Genomic DNA, 11,443 nt, shown 5'->3' with positions numbered 1-11,443 from the left:
AATAGATAAATATGTCTCCCACGGAAATACCTACGAGTTTTTGTTCTGTCTTTTGATAAATTAAGGTGAACATGAACCAATTGATAACCCGGACTTATATTCCTGAAGAACATCCTAGAATTATCAATCACCTCACAATAATCATAATCGACTAGCGAAAGTAGATATTGCGGAATCACAAACGATGAGATGAAGGTGTTCGTGACTTCTTTTATATCTTTCCTATCGGAGAAATCAATCTCAAGCCAATCTCACAATTATACTCAAATACGATAGAAACAACAAGATCACATCACACAACTACAGAGAAAATAGTTGGGTCTGGCTTCACAATCCCAATGAAGTCTTCAAGTTGTTAACCTATAGGGACTCGAGAAGAAACCTAAGGTTAAGGGAGAATCGACTCTATCTAATACAACTAGTATCACATGGGAGGTGTGGGTATTAGGTTTCCCAGTTGCTAGAGTTCTCCTTTATATAGACTTTCAAATCAGGGTTTGCAATCAATGTTAGCTTAGTAACAAAGCATTCAATATTCATTGTTAGATGAAAACCTGATTAGATTCAAGCTAATATCTTTCAACCGTTAGATCGAACTTAGCTTGTTGCACACAAACGAAATGCACGTTTATTTAGGTTTGATAACCGTACCCAAACATGTACACTTAGTTGGTTCAACTGTAGTTAACCAAATGGTTAGCCATATGAGCACTTCCATATTAACCATATTCTTCTTTACCACAACTAGTTCAAATGACTTAAATGAACTAGTTAGAAAGTTGTTCAATTGCTTAGATCTTATAGAAGTATACAAGACACAATCGAAGCAAAAGCGATTTGATTCACTCGAATCAATTCATGAACTTTATATCCACGGTTTGCAATTATGCATTCCTTAGTTTATATAAGTTTAAGTTCACGAATAACCGTTTTTAGAAAATAACCAACTTAAGTACGCATACTGGTACGCGGACTTAAGTACCCGGAATGAGTTTGTTTTCAGTTCACAAACTCTAGCAGAAATTCTCGGGACGTGAACTTCCGATGGTGCGTACGCGGACTTTAGTTCCGGTTTTCCTGAGCAGCAAAGTACGCATACTTTGTCTCAAGGAATAAGGACTTACACACATATGTGTTACCACACAATTTTTATATCCTTCCAAGGTTATATATTCTAAACTCTCATTTCAATCATTGAAACATTCTTAGAGGACGTTATATAGTTGTTATTTACAAACCATTTTTCGTCAAAGCCATTTTCAAATAATTGAAACTAATATGACTTTCGTCACTAGTAAAGATGAACATGGACAAAGCGAAAGCTTACCAACACATATTTCGAGAAATAAATAAGCGAGATAAACTCGGCTCGAAATAGAAAATGTCTATAATCAAAGTTTATATAGCAATACGACTTTTGTCTCAAGATATGAGATATAGTACATAGACTTTTGAGTGATAGATAAATTCAAGTCTCCACATACCTTTTAGTCGATGAAGTTCCACAAGTTCCTTGAGTAGTTCTTCGTCTTTGTATGATGATCGCCATGGAGTCTTGAGCTCAACTACACTTTCTATCCTAGTCCGAGACTTAGCTAATAGTACAGTAGAAATCAAGACTTGTAGTTTTGATCACTAACATTGACAAACATGCTTGAGAAAGATTGGTTTATAAAGTCTTTGACTTTGGGTCGTATCAACTCTTAGTTGTGGGTGAGATCAGTTAAGGGAATCAAGTGCGTAGAGTCCTGCTGAGGTTCAGAGACGTAAGGAGCGCAACTGTACCTTGATCAGCGTGAGATTGGTTAGGGCTCAACTACATTCTAGTCCGAAGTTAACTTGGAGTAGGCTAGTGTCTGTAGCGGATTAATACAGTGTGGTGTTCAAATCTGGACTAGGTCTCGGGGTTTTTCTGCATTTGCGGTTTCCTCGTTAACAAAACTTCTGGTGTCTGTGATATATTTTTTCTGCATTATATTTGTTTATATAATTGAAATATCGCAGGTTGTGTGTAAGTTCAATCAATATTGAATCCAACCTTTGGTTATTGATTAAATTGATTGACACTTGGATATTGGTTTTTGATACCGTCCAAGTTATTTCTTATATTCAATCGGGTTCGCAAATTCCTGTTTGTTTGATTGCGGATTGAATTGAGAAATAGAGATATAACTCCTTGATATACTTTTCTTAAGATTGAGTCTGACTGTCTAGTTGATTCTCTTGAAAGTATATTGTATTAGTCCATACAGATTGCTAAGCGAAATATTGGGTGTGGTTGTTAGACCCCCGCTTTTTCACAGACTTTATTCCTAATAATACCGTTGCAGGTGCAATTGCGCGTGATCACAATGGTGTCTTCCTAGGTTGTGGTACTTGCACTTTTGATGCCACTTCTTCGTTGCTAGTGGAGTCTATTGCTTACATACTGGGGTTGGAGCTTGGCAGAAGGTTTGGATTTAATAAATTTTAATTGAAGGGGACGCCTCTAATGTTACTTCTGTTGTTCTTAGAGATATTTCTGAGATCCCCTGGAGCATTAGGTCAGTTATATTAGAAATCATAGATGTCGCAACATCTTTGTCGAGGTCAAATTTCAATCTGTTCCTAAAATTGCAAATAATATAATACATTTGTGTTTGTCAATATGTTATGCATGAGAATGTAAATATGTGGCGGAATGCAGATGCTCCACCTCTTTCTATCCGTTCAAACCTCTGTATTTGAGGTCTTTCTATAAAGTGGAGCTCTGTTGAGCTCCTTTTCTTTTCTTCTTAAAAAAAAAAATATTTCACTTCTGTATAACATATAGGAATGTATAAGCTGAGGGCGCAAACATGGAGTAAAAGCATTTGCACCCAAGAAGATATGTCTGCAGGGATCATCAGTACTTTGTCCAAACAAGCTTTAAGAGCTATTGAAAAGTTCAATCTACAGGGAGGGGGATACTGTCAATGGTTGGGAACTGTCTTTGAAAGACAAAATTGAGAAGGTCTGAAGTTAATGAAATTGTGTCCACTTCTGCAATATTCTCAACCATTACACCTACTGCGACATCTACACCGGGTTTGGATGAACCATGTATCGGGAAGTCTGTTGTATTACCGTTCAGTGGTCCAGCTATAATATCCCCATGAACTCCATCTCCCCAACACGATATTTTCCAAGCATGCAAATGCATACAACTGATGCAGATTCACATCTGAAGATGTAGCAATACCTTTTCCTTAGCAAGAAAACTATTCAAATCCCTGGTCATTAGTTCTATGCAACACTGTTTGATCTCCAAGAAAAATAAGTGTTTATCCTGCAGATGTCGGAAGATAGAGCTCTGAGCATATCCTCGACTATTAACACCATCATGACACCTATTAAAACCCTTGAACGGGCAGTGGAAGTAACCATCCTGAGGTTTGGTGTCCTCTGCAGAAAATGAAGTTTGAGAACTGATCAAGGAAGTCTAAGCACTGTCAACAGACAATGTAGATGATGGTGACGATGATGATGGATGACTCCGCGAGAAAGAAGCTGAAGAACGAGTCATGTGCATGATTTTCTCAAAAAAAAACCATGAAAAAAGAAAACTAGTCGTGATTGATGAGGAAGAAGTATGACAGTGAAAAATGTATTAATCAAAAGGGAAAAACAAGGGTAAGAAGGTGAAGAGAGGTCTGTGTAAAGATCACAGGGAGTCCAGTGGTTAATTCTGGTTTCCAATCAACGGAACAATCGCCGGAGCATCTCTCATAACCCTGGTCCAGTCGTAATTCTTAATTTTAATTTTTTAAACTTTTTATTTTTTTTTATATTTATAGTTTTTATAATTAAAATGAAGAATACCATGCCGACAACATCATGTCGACTATTGTATTTTTTTCCGGAAAAATCATAGACCATGTCTAAAATTTCAAAACTGCAGTCGGCATGGTTAAATTTTATTTTTCAATGCCGATTGTAAATGGTCGGCATTGTTTTTGTAATGAATATCATGCCGGATGTACACGGTCGTCATTGTTTATGTATTAAATATCGTGCCGACTGTTGTTGACGAAAGAACACCATAAACTTTCGGTATGGGATTCAACAAATAAACAATGCCGACTTTATACGTCGGCATGGTATTCATCAATTATCTATGCCGATCTTGTTTATCATGTTTTCAAAAAAAAAAACCTAAAAAGAATAAATAATAATAAATAAACTTTTGCGGAGTCAAACTCATTCTTTCCAACAAATTATCCTGAATAGCGTCTCCCATGCAGTCAACTGTGTCCCGTACCAACTTGCTTTACAATCTTTCATTCAGGTGTGTGCCTTGTCTACTTCTTACTGCATTGAAGATACTACCCCTAGTTCATGCATTCTTTGGCAGCAACTTAATTTGAGGTTGTAAAGAATCAGAGCCCCATCACTTTTCGTATGTTGGAATGTGATGCAATTTTGTGGCAGTGTAACAGAGTTAAACATGCTCGAGATTATACGTTATCTCTACCCATATGTGGACTCAATCAGAGTCTTGGGACGTGGAAGTTCAGGGATGTGGTTAGTTATAAGCTTGGTATACCTCTTTTTGTTGATGGTAATTTATATTCTAGATGCAACAGGGACATGAATACCTTTGGTGACCATGCATTACACTATACCAGCGAGGTAGGGTTTCAATTCAGACACGACCTAGTTCGAGAAGTTTTTGCTGACATCTGTTACAAGGGTGGTGTACCTGTTAGGAAATAAGTTGTTTTAGGCTTCTTATCTGATGGAGGTAATGCTTTAAGACCCTCTGAAATTCTTGTTTATAACTGGGAAAACGACCATGATGTGTGTCTATATGTCAATGGTGTTTCACTTTTCACATGTGGTGGCACCAAATCTTTTACACCAGCACAAGCTATTTCCCATGTGATTCAGCACAAACGAAACAAATATCTGGATAAGTGTGTGTCCAACGGTTATGATTCTGGTATCCAGACTTTTTCAACCTTAGGAGAGCTTGGTGAAGACACTGTAATCTTTTTGAAGAGGCTAAAGAATTGTTTATCTATTTGGTTTATATTAAAGGCCCTAGAGGTGATGTTTCCATATAAAAATAAATAAATAATAATAATGATTTAATAATATTTTGAAAAGAGTAACTTGGATTACCCCTTATTTGAAGACACCCCTTAACATGATAGTTAGGATGGAAAAGTAGTTTATATATTCCAATTAATCTACATATCCCCCTATTGTGGGTTCTTTGGAAGACTAGGTGTTTCTGATTTTTCAGGGAATCAAACTTGGTAGTATAAGTACTATAGATGGAATAAAATAATATTCTAGACATTTTCAAATGATGATTCAGTTAGGAACCAAATTTCCAGTTTTCTTTGCAAATCGAATATTGATACCACCATATAAAGGTTATGTGGAAGTAAATATGGATGACTCTTTTATTTCAGCTATACGTACGTGGAGGTAGTATGTGACTGATTATCCGTAATTTTGTAGGGATATGCCTTGGGGTCAAAGGTAGATATATTGATGGAGGAATAGAAGTAAAAAAGCTAGAGTGGTGAAATTGAAGTAAAAAAAGCTAGAGTGTGCAACTTTGAAGGACGCTGTGAAATGGGCTACCAGTCTGAGATATGAAAAAGTTATATTATAACTTGATAATGAAATTACAATAAAATCTGTCATAAGGATGATATTATGTTCATTAGTTAAATTAAAATTATATTTTGAATGTTTGGAGGAAAAGAATGTGGTATGCGTTGAGTGTTATATCTGATATTCTTGATGCTGATTGGATGGTCATCGGTAACTTAAACACGGTTGCCATAACAATGTGGGGTGGGGTAGGGTGGTGGGGGTAGAAATCCAACTACTAGTCAATTTTCTGAGTTGAAGGAGGTTATAAATGGGTGTGGTCTTATTGATCATGGGTCAAATGGACCAAGATTCACTTGGAACAACAAGAAAGTTGGTGCTGCTAATATCAAGGAGAGAATTGATAGATCTATGACATATTTGGCTACTAGAACAAGTTCCACAAACCCAGGTAAATCATCTCCCTTACTATAATTATGATCACAGAGCTATTATTGTTGACTAGGAGCTTAAGCATAGATATAAGCCTAGATCTTATAGATTTGAGGCCATTTGGGCTGAAGATCCTAGGTTTTAGTCGGTTATTGAAAAGTGTTGGTCTCAAATATTAGTAGCGTGTTTTTGGTAATCTTTTTGGGAAGATTGATGATACTCGTGAGAATTTATGGATTGCTCAAAATGAGTTTGACAATTATCCTTCGGATGATGCTAAAAATAATATGTCAAACTGTTTAGTTGAATACCATAGACTTCTTAACTTTTAAGAGACTTATTTGGAACAAAAATCTAGAGTCTGTTGGCTTAAAGAAGGTGACTTAAACCTAGGTTTTTCCATACTTTTACTATTGCAAGAAGGAAAAGAAAGTCTATTGTTATGTTAAAAAATGAGAAGCGTGAGCGGATTAATTCAGCTAGGGATATTGAGTCTCATATTGTGAATCACTTTTGTGATCTTTTGATTCTTCTAACTCCAACGTTCATGATAATGAGTTTAGTTTTCTTTTTACTCCCTCAATCACTAAGGATGACGATAAGCACCTAAATACTACATTTTATACCCGTATTTATCTTAGCTAGGACTCGATTTATTTGGTTAATAACACTATTTTAGTTTTTTTGTAGAAAGTAATAACAATTCCGATCATCACGAGAATAAATGGCTAAATAGAAGCAAAACAACGTTTCCAACAAACATGTTACTTCTCAATGCACCAACGGAGTCGAAGTTTAATTGGTCTGTGGGCTAGCAAGCCAACAGTTCATGTCCCCACTACCAAATCCACCTGCTTGGATACATATGCCATAAAGACGGACAGGGTTTATTTAGTACACCAAAACAAAGAAATGTGTTTGCCAAACACGTGAGCTGCTAAGAGAAAAGTGGATATGGCCAACTCCCCGCCATATGTCAGAAGGCACACTTCGTCCGTTGTCTTATTTCTCATCAATAATATCAATGTTCGAGCTGGTGGTTCTCTAAAAGAAAAAGGGTTTCAAGCAGCTGACATTATTCACTCGCAACCAAGTCTTCGTCATCATCTGTAAGCGAAGACAGTTTTGGATATTCATGGAAGATACTGTTGGGGGTTTGCTGTGTTCGAATTTGGGTTGTTGTTGGACAATAAAGTGACGAAGAAAGCTGTTAGATGAATTGGTTTCATGGCTGTAAATGATGGGTTTGTGCTGAAACTTCGATTGTGCAGGAAACGGTGAACTGGTGTTGCTGGCGACGATTTCTGTAGTTGGTTGCACCTGAAGTTGCCTGCAAACTGTTAGTGTAATTGCTTGAGTAAGAATTGGAGTTCGATGGGGTTTCTGTCCAAGTGAAGCTGCCGTTGTATTCAAGGTGTCGAGGGTTCAATTGGATGATTACTAGAAGACTTGTGTGCTTTGTGTTCTCGAACTGATGGTGGTAGAAGTGAACAGCTGCAAAGAAGATGGATACGCAGAGTTATCGGCAATCGTTAGCAGCCAATGGGTGGAGAGACAGGTTGAACTAAAATTGTGCCGGAGTAATGAATGGCAGTGGATTCTCTATAATGGTTTGGTTGTTTTGGGATCAAGGGTTAGTGGTTGAGTTTTGCAGTTGATGGAGGATGATTGCAATCGGCAGTGGAGAATGGTCTATATCACACGCTGGTGGGTTGCTGTTCTAAATGGGTTCTTTATAGAGCTCGGTTCTGAGATGGACTTTGTGTGGTGGATGAGAGCTGCAAAGAAGATGGGTGACGATAATTACAGACGAAGAAGCTAAAGTCAGTGGTCGAAAATGGATTCAGTTTGAGGATAATTGGTTAAGCTTGTGCAACCAGCGATGATGAAACTCAGAAGACGAATAAGAGCTTCGTATGTTGGCTGAGATAAGGTGCTGTGAAAGCAGTCAAGAAGGAATGTTGATTTGGGTGATCTTGTGCCGAGAATTGGTGGGCTTATGCTCGAGGGAAGTATGATGGTGAGAGAATCAAAAGAAGTTTGTTCGAATGGAGGATAGCAGTTGTGTTTACAGACGTGAATGAGCGAATTGGAGATTGACTGCAGCAATGGGGCGAAATGGGAGCTGTGTTGTTGTCGATTCATGTTGCAGTAGCGAAGGTGGTGATTGCAGACAGGAAAGAAGAAGCTGGTGCTGGTGATCGACTGCACGGTAGTGGACTGTGTACGAGAAGGTTAAGCTGGGAATTCAAAGACAAGGAGCAGGATTTGTTGCCATGGGTGTGCAGTCGGTGGTGAGATGGTTTTGTGATTGCTAGCTATGGCACCCGATTGGTGATGAATTTTAGCTGGCCAGCAGTGGATCGAGCCGGAGTCTTGGCAGTTTGTTAGTGGAGATATTCGGTCAGTTAGTTAAAAAGATCCGGGAGATATATATAGAAGTTAAATATATGGATGCAGAGGAGATCGTGGAGCTAATTGTTTATACATTGAATGGAAATTATTTCTTTTGCTCGGATAAGGAAAGTAAATGATTTCTGGCTTGATTGTGGAAGCTAATTGGAGGAGGAGTTACGGACAGTTTCTTTTGGTGTATTTAGAGAGGAGCGGACTTCTTTGACAGGGAGGGCTGGAAGTCGGCCACAGTGCCGCAACTAGAGATAGGGTTTGAAGTTTTGCTTAGAATTCTATCTTTTGATTAGCAAGTGATTTCTCTTTTAACATGTTTATGGTTTTTGAGAAAGTCATGTCTTGCTAATAGTTTTGTAACTAGGGTTCTTATGGTTGAAGCTACTTGTGGTTTTAGGCTATTTTTAATTGAATTGAATTATGAAGTAATAGACCATTATGATTTGAATTGATTAATTTTTTGATTATTGTTTATCGATTAACCGGAAAATGAGTTGTTGCATTGCCGGTTCTAGAAACCTATGCGCGTGATTGATAATCTTACAAATATGTGGTCTCATTGTTTGATAGTCCATGCTTTGTTAAAAACTTTGATGGGTTATGCTTAGAAGAGTCAATTAATACTTGTGAATTAATATTTAGTTTCGTATAATTTTATCGCTGATGCAATTTGATGGTGTATGCTTGGATTTATTCTTTTTGATGCACTATGCTTAGGGTATACCAGTGATATTTGCGACTCTATGCTTATAATAGGTGATGTCAATAGAACGAAAGATAAATATATACTCATAATTATGTTTTATTTCAGTAATTAAATAGAAGTAGTAGTGGATTCCATAAAACCCTAGTTACCAATTCTCATATTCTTGGTTAATTGTGTTTTCTTAGTTCCGTAATTTCTGAAAGTAGTAAATCTGATTGGTTATTTTTGAAATTAGTTAGTAGTACTATTTTCACACTCCGACCTGTACTTGACATTGTCTACTAGTTAGACGATGTGCACTTGCAGTATTTTATTGTAGGTTTTCGAGCCTACCAGATGATAATGCTCAACTTACTAGAGTTGTTGATGTTGATGATATTAAGTGGTTATTCGCCATATAGGATCTATTAATGCCCCGGGTAAAGATGGACTTCAAGGTATTTTTTATGATAAGTACTGGAAGTATGTAGGAACTAGTGCCATTCCTATGGTTAAAAATTTCTTTCCCAATAACAACCTTGATGCTTGACTCTATCAGACATACGTCGCTCTGATCCCTAAGGTGGGTAGGGCTACTAGTATGAAAAGTATTATTAAAATTATAACTAATAGACTTACACATGTGGTTGGTAAGAAAGTGTCACATAATCAACACGCATTTATTCCTGGTAGATTTTTTTTTTGATTTTACTATCACATGCAATGAGATCATCATTCTTTCAAAGCCAAGAAAGGTGAGAAAGGATTGATGGCCTTCAATTGGATTTTGATAAGGCTTATGATAGAAATAGATAAGATTTTATTGGAAAAGTTTTAATATGCGATGAGTTTGACCGTATTTGTTGGTTGGATCATGAAGTATGCTTACGTTTCCTTTCGAGTGCTTATTTTTAGAGTACTGCTCCGTCGAACTCGCATGCGCTGCTATCTCAAGCATGCTTGTCAATGTTAGTGATCAAAACTATAAGTCTTGATTTCTAGCCTATTTATAGATGTCTCGGACTAGGACATAGATTGTGTAGTTGAGCTTAGACTTCACGACGTTCATCATTTGAAGACGGAGAACTACTAAGGGGAGATTGTGGAACTTCATCGACAAAAGGCATGTGGAGACTTAAGCTCATCTATCACTTGGAAAGTCTATTTCTACTCTATCTCCTATATTGAGACATAAGTCGTATTACAATATACTTTTCTATATACACATTTGAGATTTCGAGCTGAGTTTATCTCGCTTACATATTTCTCTAAATATGTGTTGGCAAGCTTTCGCTTCGACCAAGTTCATCTTATATCAAGTGAAAATTTCCGAGTAACATCTTACATGGTTTGTGTGATACAATCATTTGTTGTTGTCTTGGAATGTTTCGGTATGATTATTTCAATAACTTGAAAATTGCTTTGATGCTAATAGTGTGTGAAAACGGCTATATATTGTCATCCTCTAAGAAAGTTTCAATGATTGAAATAAGAGTTTAGAACACTTAACCATTATTGGATATGCCATGTTATGCAATCTTGCACATATGTAATCCATGTCCGGGAATCATAGTATGCGCACAGTTTGCGTACCGGTTGGTTTGAGAAATCCGGGAATCTAAGTATGCGTACTGGCGTACAGGTTCATGTCCGAGAATTTTTGATGGGATTGGATGTTCGCGTACCCGTTTGCGTACTGGCGAAACCCAATCGTAGTACGGGTATTTCAAGTATGTGTACCCGTTTGCATACTTGAAGGTTAAAGTTCTAAAATCGGTTATGAACATGAACATAAACATTTATATAATAAGGAATGCAATCTTAGCAAACCGTGGCTATAATGTTCATGATTGATTCGAGTGAATCAAACCGATTTTGCTTCAATTGTGTTATTGTATAATTCTATGAGAATATAGCTATTGAACAACTCTTTAACTAGTTTCATTTGATTCATTTGAACTAGTTATGGTTAATATGAATAAGTTTGATATGAGAGTAATCATATGGCTAACCTCAGTTAACTATTTGTGAACCAACATAGTGTACACGTTTGGGTACGTTTACATAAACCTAAATGTGGATATATTTCATTTGTGTGTAACAAGCTAAGTTCGATCTAATGGTTGAAATATATTAGCCTGGTTGAATCAGGTTTTTCATCTAACGGTGAATATTGAATGCTTTGTTACCAAAATAACTTGGATTGCAAACCCTGATTTGAAAACTATATAAAGGAGAACTCTAGCAACTGGGAAAACTAATCCCCACACCTCCTGTGTGTTACTAGTTGCATAAACTAGAGTCGATTCTCCTTTAATATTAGGTTTCTAT

At 36.9% G+C, this 11,443-nt stretch overlaps 1 long non-coding RNA gene across 1 annotated transcript; it reads left to right on the top strand.

Moving 5' to 3' along the window:
- The first annotated feature begins 5,936 nt into the window (after positions 1 to 5,936).
- LOC113313751 lies at positions 5,937 to 8,885 on the top strand. Its single transcript, XR_003342017.1, has 2 exons — positions 5,937 to 6,037; positions 6,709 to 8,885. It is a non-coding gene; the product is annotated as an uncharacterized LOC113313751 (long non-coding RNA).
- Positions 8,886 to 11,443: the final 2,558 nt, after the last annotated feature.

Source organism: Papaver somniferum, chromosome 9 (genome assembly GCF_003573695.1).
Source record: "Papaver somniferum cultivar HN1 chromosome 9, ASM357369v1, whole genome shotgun sequence".
Lineage (NCBI taxonomy): Eukaryota > Viridiplantae > Streptophyta > Magnoliopsida > Ranunculales > Papaveraceae > Papaver > Papaver somniferum.
Note: the sequence above shows the minus strand (reverse complement) of the source record. Positions and strands in the feature narration are given on the sequence as shown.